The sequence below is a fragment of the Oryctolagus cuniculus genome, chromosome 11 (genome assembly GCF_964237555.1).
Source record: "Oryctolagus cuniculus chromosome 11, mOryCun1.1, whole genome shotgun sequence".
NCBI lineage: Eukaryota > Metazoa > Chordata > Mammalia > Lagomorpha > Leporidae > Oryctolagus > Oryctolagus cuniculus.
Window position 1 is genome coordinate 87565211 of NC_091442.1, and position 10640 is coordinate 87575850.

Below are 10640 nucleotides of genomic sequence, written 5' to 3' on the forward strand. Positions count from 1 at the left end.
GTGATGGGTCAAAATCTATTCAGGAAGTAATTCTTAATCAAAGGCATCACTCTAAGCTACTGTTAGCTTTCTACATTTTTATAGCATCTTTAAACAAGTGCAGGTTTTCTCCATCAGTTCCTATACTTAAACACCACTTAGTCCATTAATACATTATTGGTAGCATTTACTAGACTGATAATTAACCAGCTTCTATTGTTTACAAGATTTAAGCTAGATGAATCCACATGTTCATCTTAAGTTTCTGGAACACAGTTTCTGAGTGAATATCTCCAATTAATGCCAATTACCGTGTATGTGTGTTTCAAACTAGAACACTTCAAATTTAGACAACTTTCTGTAAAGAACAGTAAAACTTATAACTAATTAGGACACAGAGAAACATGCACACACCCATCCATATACTTGTTTATAGTTAATCAAAATAAATAATAGACTATACAAAACCATAGCTAATTTTGTTTTCTTTTTAAAAATTTATTTATTTTGTATTTATTTGAAAGGCAGAATCACAGAGGAGAGAGAGAAAAAGAGAGAGAGAGAGAAATCTTCCATCTGCTGGTTCACTTCCCAAATGGCCACAGTGTCCAGGGCTGGGCCAGACCAAAGCCAGGAGTCAGGAGCTTCTTCCGGGTCTCCAATGTGGGTGCAGGGGACTCAAGCACATGGGCCATCTTCCACTGCTTTTCCAGGCATATTGGCAGGGAGCTGGATCAGAAGTGGAGTTGCTGGATCTGAAACAGACACCCATATGGGATATGCAGGAGTTGCAGGAGGTGGTTTAACCCCATATTCCACAACCTTGGCCCCAAAACCATGGCTATTTTTAATGTAAGCATACCTCAGAAATAAATTAACTTTAATAATGAAAATACATACAGTTAAATCTGTAATAATGAAATAATGCATAATATTTATTGAAATTTCCTAATGCCAAGAGTATTTGTAATGTTCTCTGGCTCAATAGGTATTCCATCAATATTAGTAATAAATAAATGAATAAATAATATGTTGATAATGGAATAAATGAATAGTAGGCACTCTTATGCATACTTTGCAAGTAGTATCTTATGAAATCCTCGCAAAAGTTCTAAATGACATTTAATTAATGACTTTCTGAGGTTGAAATGCTAACAATTTTGACATTAGTGTTATAAATTAGACATATTAGTTGGTCTGCTTTTTTTCTTTACTCACATGCAAATACATTTATACTTATGAACTGTACATAGATATTTGAGTGAACATGGGATATGGTCAAGGGTCATTTACACACTAGGATAGCATTTACTAGAACAGCATTTATTAGACAAAACATTTCTGTTGGAACAGCATTTATAGAACAAAACTAAGAGACAATAGCTATAGCAGGTATACCGATCCTCATTAGGCATAAAGACCTAGAAGATCTAAAAATCAGTTTCTGGGAAAAAGCTTAAAAATAAAGCTGACCTCTTAGCTAGGTGTTAGAGAAGAAATAGAAATTTAAGGTTGTATGACTTTTAAGCTAGAGGTTGTAGAAGAAATAGCCTCCCCTGGTGTGTTGGATGAAAGGAGGTACTGGCATCCAAACTCTGTAATAATCCGAAATTGATTGCCCTACCACCAGGCCACTGCTGTTTCCATGGAGCTTGAAAAGGAGCTCAACTCTCTCCCTGGAGGGCAGCCTTCAGGGGATTAGTCTAGGACAAATTTACTGTTAACTTTCAAAATTAAATCTTAATAATGATTCCTATTATATATTGAGTACTTATTCTACCAGTGCTAAAATGCCTGGAACATTGCCTGAGCAAGCTTCTGAATTCTATAATGATTCCTATGCTTTTCATATAAAATATTGGTCTAGAAACTCTTAAAACAATAGCAACATATATTAAGTATACTTATCTTTACCAATAAATAAGGCCAACAGAATTGAACAAGATAGGCAATAAAGAGACAGCTTCGAAGTGATTGCCTGTGTAGTCTCAGCAGGATCAGGTTGCTTAGAAGAAGGGAAACAGCTAGAATACTCATGTATTTGGGAACGCACCATAATCCCTGCAAATCTTGACATAATTATTACATTAGATTCAAATTTTTGTCTAAGAAGCAAAAGGTTTTACCCCAATAACAAAACCTTCATTAAAACAACAAACTCAAAGTAATTTAAATGGGATTTGCAAAGCTCCAGGTTATGCATTTCTCATGAAATCCAATTAAATCAAATAAATACCAAATCCTGAGGAAATGCTAAGAATTTAGTTTTTCATATTTAGTTGTATAACACCAAATTTATTAGAGCATGTATGAATTTATATCTTTTTAAGCCAAGTACCTCTTAAAGTAATTTATAAAATGATATATTTCCTTATACATATTTAGCTTAAAATATTTCATAAATTTAACTACTACTAAAGGGAATGATTTTTGCATTTGGCATATATTGATTTTTAAAAATGAGCTGGTTGTAATATTTTTAGAAAATGAATAAAAAATGAAATTAATTGCTTAAACACTTAGGTATTTATACCTTACTATGATACCTTTTTTAAATGAGTATAAGGTTCTTTACAAAGTTTACAAAGCTTTTAGCTTTTACTTTAATATTTTTCCCTTTAGCTTATATTTACAGTCCTTGTCATCCAATAAGATGTTACCCTAAAATATGTTTTGATGCTTGAAAATATTTTATTGATCACCTATTGCATTTCTCTGACACAAAAATATAAATTAACATTTGGTTTTCTTCTATGATCCTAAAATGTTCAAACTGTGCAAATGTTACTGAAGTACTATTGACTGAAGTAGTATAAATACAATATATTTTTAGAGAACTTAATTTTGTTTTAATATGATGAAAGAAATTCTTCATTAACTAGTTGTTTCATATATATTTATATGAATATAACTTATTGCTAGGTTGAGACAAAGTCTAACATTGATATCTTATATTTTTGCAAACAAAAGTTAGCATGATGACTACTTTCTCATAACTAGAAATTTAAGAGAAATTTTACAACTAGTTAACTAGTTTCTCACTTATTTGAACTCTTCTTAATGTGTATCAGTAATCTTCACAGGGATCAAGTGAAGGTAATTTTTAACTTGTTCATTTTATTTACTTAAAAGTGGAGAGACATTAAGACTGAAATAAGGAAAGACAGAGTGGATGGAGAGAGGCCTTACATCCATGGATTCACTCCCCAAATGCTCATGGTGTTAGGCCAGATTTCAGCCAGAAGCTGCACATTTAATACAGGTTTCTTAGGTGCGTGGTCAAGATTCAACTACGTGAGCCATCACATGTTGCCTCCCAGGGTGCACATTAGCAGGAAACTGGAATTGGAAGTGAGCCAGGACCTGAATTGCAGGCATTCGAATGTGGGACGCAGGCCTCCCAAGAAGCGTCTTAATTGCTGTACCAAATGCAAGTCACTGAAGTTAACTTTAATCAGCTGAGAACTGGGTCAATCTTCAAAATTGTTGCATGCAAAAATTGGAAACAATCAGACTTTAAAAAGTCTTATAATCCTTTGGGACTGGCTTATTTCACTCAGCATGATGTGTTCCAGATTCCTCCATTTTGTTGCAAATGACTGGATTTCGTTGTTTCTTACTGCGGTATAGTATTCTAAAGAGTACATATCCCATAATTTCTTTATCCAGTCTATCGTTGATGGGCATTTAGGTTGGTTCCAGGTCTTAGCTATTGTGAATTGAGCTGCAATAAACATTAGGGTGCAGACCTCTTTTTTGTTTGCCAATTTAAATTCCTTTGGGTAAATTCCAAGGAGTGGGAAGGCTGGGTCGAACGGTAGGGTTATCTTTAGGTTTCTGAGGAATCTCCAGACTGACTTCCATAGTGGCTTGACCAGTTTGCATTCCCACCAACAGTGGGTTAGTGTCCCTTTTTCCCCACATCCTCGCCAGCATCTGTTGTTGGGAGATTTCTGCATGTGAGCCATTCTAACCGGGGTGAGGTGAAACCTCATTGTGGTTTTGATTTGCATTTCCCTGATTGCCAATGACCTTGAACATTTTTTCATGTGCCTGTTGGCCATTTGGATTTCCTCTTTTGAAAAATGTCTATTGAGGTCCTTGGCCCATCTCTTAAGTGGGTTGTTGGTTTTGTTTTTGTGGAGTTTCTTGATCTCTTTGTAGATTCTGGTTATTAACCCTTTGTCTGTTGCATAGTTTGCAAATATTTTTTCCCATTCTGTCGGTTGTCTTTTCACTCTCCTGACTGTTTCTTTTGCAGTACAGAAACTTCTCAATTTGATGCAATCCCAATAGTTGATTTTGGCTTTGACTGCCTGTGCCTCCCGGGTCTTTTCCAGAAATTCTTTGCCTGTGCCAATATCTTGAAGGGTTTCTCCAATGTTCTCTAATAACTTGATGGTGTCAGGTCGTAGATTTAGGTCTTTAATCCATGTGGAGTGGATTTTTGTGTAAGGTGTAAGGTAGGGGTCTTGCTTCATGATTCTGCACGTGGAAATCCAATTTTCCCAGCACCATTTATTGAATAGACTGTCCTTGCTCCAGGAATTAGTTTTAGATCCTTGATCAAATATAAGTTGGCTGTAGATGTTTGGGTTGATTTCTGGTGTTTCAATTCTGTTCCATTGGTCTATCCATCTGTTTCTGTACCAGTACCATGCCAGTCCCAAAGGGACAAATACCATATGTTCTCCCTGATCGGTGACGACTGACTGAACACCAAGAGGGAAACCTGTTGGAGTGAGGTGGACACTATGGGAAATGGTGGCTTGATCAGCATAGCCCTGACTGTTAATGAACAACTAAATACATTATCCCTCTTAGTAGTTATTTTATCTGTTCTACTTAATATGACTGGTTTAGATCTGTAATTGATGCACAGTTATTCTTAAGTGTTGAAAATTAACTGAAATGTGATCCCTGTTGAACATGGTGGTGGGAATGGGAGAGGGAAGAGATGTATAATTTGGGACATGCTCAGGCTGACTTGCCCCAAGTGGTGGAGTTGGAAGCATACCAGGGGATTCCAATTCAATCCCATCGAGGTGGCATGTACCAATGCCATCTCACTGTTCCAGGTGATCAGTTTCAGTTCACAGTTGGTCATGGTGAAGGGACTGGGAGTCAAAGGGAGCACATAGACAAGTCTAGTACCTGCTAACGCTAACTGATGGAGTAAATAAAGGGGAGAGTGATCCAACATGGGAAGTGAGATACTCAGCAGACTCATAGAATGGCAGATGTCCTAAATAGCACACTGGCCTCAGAATCAGCCCTAAAGGCATTCAGAGCTGGCTGAAAAGCTCATGAGAGTATTTCAGGCATGGAAAGCCAAGACACTCTGGCAAAAGATCTCTGCGAGTGAGATCCCAGTGGAAAGAACAGGCCATCAAAGAAGGAGGTACCTTTCTCTGAAGGGAGGAGAGAACCTCCACTTTGACTATGACCTTGTCTAAACAAGATAAGAGTCGGAGAACTCAGAGGGCTTCCATAGCCTTGGAAACTCATGACTGGAGCATAGGGAGATTACTGATGCCATAGACAGGAGTGTCAATTGGTAAAGTCAACAACAGGAGTCACTGTGCACTTACTCCTCATGTAGGATCTCTGTCCTTGATGTGCTGTACATTGAGATTTAATGCTATAACGAGTACTCAAACAATATATTTCACTTTGTGTTTCTGTGGGGGTGCAAACTGTTGAAATCCTTACTTAATGCATACTAAACTGATCCTCTGTAAAAAAAAAAAAAAAAAAGAAAGAAATTATCAATTCCCAACTTGACTCTCACTGGGATTAAACATGACAATAGGTCTGCTCTGATTTCATCATCATTTAAAAAAATCATCTATTATTTTTCACTTTATGTTTCTGTGTGGGAACAAACTGTTGAAATCCATACTTAATGTATACTAAGCTGATCTTCTGTATATTAAGATAATCGAAAATGAATCTTGATGTGAATGGAAGGGGAGAGGGAGTGGGAAAGGGGAGGGTTGTGGGTGGGAGGGACGGTATGTGGGGAAAGCCATTGTAATCCATAAGTCATACTTTGGAAATTTATATGCATTAAATAAAAGTTAAAAAAAAAAAGTCTTATAATCCAGTTATAGTCATTCATTTTTTAAACATAAATTTATAGTTGAAACCATCAATTTTTAGTGCTGTGGAGATTTTAACACTGAATCAATGAACCATAGTAAGATTTCAAATAAGTGAGGGATATGTATATATTTTGTAAGGTAAGTGTAAAGTGAACATGAAAAAATAATTGTGGGAAATGAAAACAAATACATCGTGTTTGTCAACATTCTTAGGAATATTAGTTTCAGTTTATAAAAGTATAGATGAAGGTTAGGAATCAGGAATCCTCAATTCAATTTCTTTAACATTACATAACCCTTGAATATGTCTCAATGTCAATATCTTTCAGTAGAAAGACTTTTATTCTATTACAATTACCATGACAACAGAATTGACGCTTGAGGTTGAAATCCTTGTAGTTCAGGTGTTATTTTTTTAAAAAAAGATTTATTTATTTATTTGAAAGTCAGAGTTACACAGAGAGAAGAAGGAGAAGCAGAGAGAGAGAGACAGAGAGGTCTTCCATCCATTGGTTCACTCCCCAAATGGCCACAATGGCTGGAACTGCGCCAATCCAAAGCCAGGAGCTAGGAGCATCTTCCAGGTCTCCCATGCGGACACAGGGGCCCAAGGACTTGGACCATCTTGTACTGCTTTCTCAGGACATAGGAGAGAGCTGGATCAGAAGTGGAGTAGCCGGGTCTCGAACCGGCACCCATATGGGATGCCGGCACTTCAGGCCAGGGCGTTAACCCACTGCGCCACAACACCGGCCCCTCCAGGTGTTATTTTTTAAAATAAACTTTTTGTTGAGGTACATGCACAAATTTGAAGTGCACTTTCAAAGATTTTACAAAGTCGCCTTACCCATATAACCAACATAGAAAACAAAAAAGAGAATACAACATCTGTGAAGCTAACCTGAGCCCCCTTTCCGTCACATCTTCCAACCTCATATGCCCAGGAAACATTAGAGTTGATTTCTACAATACAGGTTTATGACCTTTTATATAAATGGCACCACTGTGTATATACATTTTAACTCTGGTTTCATTTGCTCAATACTTGTGACATTAGTCATAATATTTTTATTTGTGCTATCTATTAATTATCATCCTGTTCAGTTTTCCAAAATGGTGTACCAATTTACAACTCACATATGAGAATGATTGCTCCACATCCTTAGTTGATAAGAGTAGTAGCTGTAAGTCAGACTGTGGGATAGGAGATATTAATATGACATTTTTGGAACATAATTTTATAAATCCCATTTATTATTCATTTTCATGCAAATATTTTGTGCTGAAATTTTTGTTTTTCTGAAAGTATCTTTCTCTCTCTTTTTTCTTTTTCTTTTTTTTTTTTTTTTTTTTTTTTTGCACAGGCAGAGTAGATAGTGAGAGAGAGAGACAGAGAGAAAGGTCCTCCTTTCTGTTGGTTCACCCCCCAAATGGCCGCTACAGCTGGCACGCTGCCCCGATCCGAAGCCAGGAGCCGGATGCTTCCTTCTGCTTTCCCATGCAGGTGCAGGGCCCAAACACTTGGGCCATCCTCCACTGCCTTCCCGGGCCACAGCAGAGAGCTGGACTGGAAGAGGGGCAACCGAGACAGAACCAGCACCCCGACCAGGACTAGAACCAGGGGTGCCAGCACCACAAGCAGAGGATTAGCCTAGTGAGCTGCGGCACCGGCCCTAGTATCTTTTATTCTTATATCTTATTTTGGAAAAGTATTTTTCCTGGCTTTACTATTCTAAGTTATATGAAAACACTGGAGATGATTCCACTGACTTCTGATTTTTAATATTTATATTGTCAAATATTAATCTTAGTGTTGATCCTTTGAAGATCATTTGACTTCTCTTTGATGTGGGAGCTTTTAATACTTTCACATTGTCTGGTTTTCAGCATTTTTATGATTTTTCAGATATATGTTTCCAGATGTTTTGGTTATGCTCTCTTTATGCTTTATATCATGTTTATTTCCCTCTGAATTTCTGCTTGGATATATGCTATTGGTAATTGTCTCATTTCTGTGTTTTGCTCTGTCTTATCTATTTTTAAATAGACTTTTTAATTTCACATTTTTTCATTTCAGATTTTCACCTTTGACTATATATTATGATGTATATATACAATGATATATATAAAATACTGCATAATGAAAATACATATAAAGAATGAATGATGGCTATTTTTTTAAAATGTGGAGATCCAGACGATGTTATTATGTCCTAATGAAAGTGGATTCTTTCCTCTGCTACTTACATGAATTGAATACAGATGACTTTAAGATATTCACAGATTGAGCTAACCAAAGACTGGACTGCACTTTTGGAAGATTAGTCTTATTCTGGTGCATTCCTCTTATTTTCAATGAATACTCTAGATTGTCTCTGTGATAGGTCCTATTTGTTCATCTCTGGCACTTTAGCTTCACAGTATTGCTATAAACTCTGCTCAATTCCAGATTTTAGCCTCCTGGCCATATAACTAAACAAGTTGGCAGAAATCTCGAGGAAGAAGAAGGTCCCAGATGACAGTTGAAACCTGTTAAGTTTTTCTGTTCCATCATCTCCTTTCCTCTGTGTGTAAACAGTAGCTCTCAGCTTCCTGTGTATGTACACACATACCAAATGGCATGGGGAAAGCAGCTCCTATGGTCACTTTAACTCTTTGTGGTTCTCCTCTCTGGAATATTAGCCAACCTCGGTTCCATTATGTGGGGAGCAACCCGGACTAGACTAAGTTACTGGAATTAAGACTTATTCTATGCATCTGCTCTCCCACAATATGGCGCTGGGAGAGGAGAAAACAGCTTCTACGCAGCTGCCTCTTGCCAACTTGAGTGATGACCTCCAGGAGCTGATCCTGCTCCTGATTGGAGGAGAGCAGCATACTCGGCGTGTGGGCAGCCGAGTTGGGATTGGCGGAGGAGGACTATAAAGGAGGAGAGAGACAACATGCATCAGGAACATCTAAGAGGAACATCTAAGGGGAACACCTGAGGAACACCTGTGCAGCCCCCGAGAGAGCCGGCCGGCGGTGTGCCGCAGGGGGAACCGCCCTTCCACGGAGGTGGAAGGGTCGGTAGCCAACCCGGGAAGAACCAGAAGCAAACCCGGGGAGGGCCGAGCAGATAAAAGAACAGTGCAGGGTCCTGTGTCGTTCCTCCACGAAGACGGGGAGCGATACATTACTTCTTTTTTTTTTTCCTTTTTTAAAATTTTATTTAAGTTATACAATTTTCATGTATTTCATATGTACAGATTTAGGAACATAGTGCCACTTCCCCCCACCCACCTTCTCTCCCGCTCCCGCCCCAACCCTTCCAACTCCTCCCTCTCAAATTCCCACTCTTAATTTTTTTTTGTTTTCTTTTTGTTAAATTTATTTGACAGGTAGAGTTACAGAAAGTGAGAAAGACAGAGAGAAAGGTCTTCCATCCGATGGTTCACCCCCCCAAATGGCCGCTGCAGCCAAAGCTACGCCAATCCAAAGCCAGGAGCCAGGTGCCTCCTCCTGGTCTCCTATGCGGGTGCAGGGGCCCAAGCACTTGGGCCATCCTCCACTGCCCTCCGGGGCCACAGCAGAGAGCTGGACTGGAAGAGGAGCAACTGGGACTAGAACCTGGCACCCATATGGGATGCAGGTGCTGCAGGTGTAGGATTAACCTAGTGCACCACGGCGCCAGTGCCAGACCCTCCCACTCTTAATTTTTACAAAGATCTATTGTCAGTTTACTTGAAGAACATATAGTTAACACTACACTAAGTAAAAGAGTTCAACAAATAGTATGAAGAGAAAAAAAAAAAAAAAGAAACACTGTTCCTTTATGGAAGAGACAAGGGCTATAAACAATCATCAATTAGAATCTCAAAAGAGCTATTTCATTCCAATACATTACGCTTCAGGTACTCTATTGGTTACCTCAGACCACAGAAAACATATGATATCTATCTTTCTGAGACTGGCTTATTTTACTAAGTATAATGGTTCCCAGCTGTGTCCATCTTGTTGCAAAAGAATTTCATTTTTTTTGTTACACCTAAGTAGTACTCCATAGTGTATATGTACCACAATTTTTTGTCAACCAGCGTTCTCTAGCTACTGTCCCCCAGAACACTTATCTACTCAAAGAACCACCCCATTCGATCCAAAATTTTAAATCTATAATTACCAAGCTGTTTGTGTATTTCTCTGTTTTTTACCTCGCTATTGACAGAGTCAAGAAATTTGTGTGCATTCATACCATTGAACACAATACAGAAACCTTAAAAAATGAGGCATATTGTATTTCCTTGTATGACAATATCACCAAGTTACATTAAGAAACTAGCCTTATTTTTATTGTCTCTTAGTTATTTCCTATTTTTACCAAAATGCATCATGTAATTTAAATTAAAATATCCTGCCAGTGGAGTTCCCTGAAGTATAATACAAACCTACGAATTGAACCTCTAATTAGAGGGTTGAAAATGAATGAAAAAAAATTTACCTTCTAAAATTCTACCCATATGGAAAGTGCATCAACAGGCAAGCTTCAATGTGAATACATCATAACTGAAAAACCTGAAT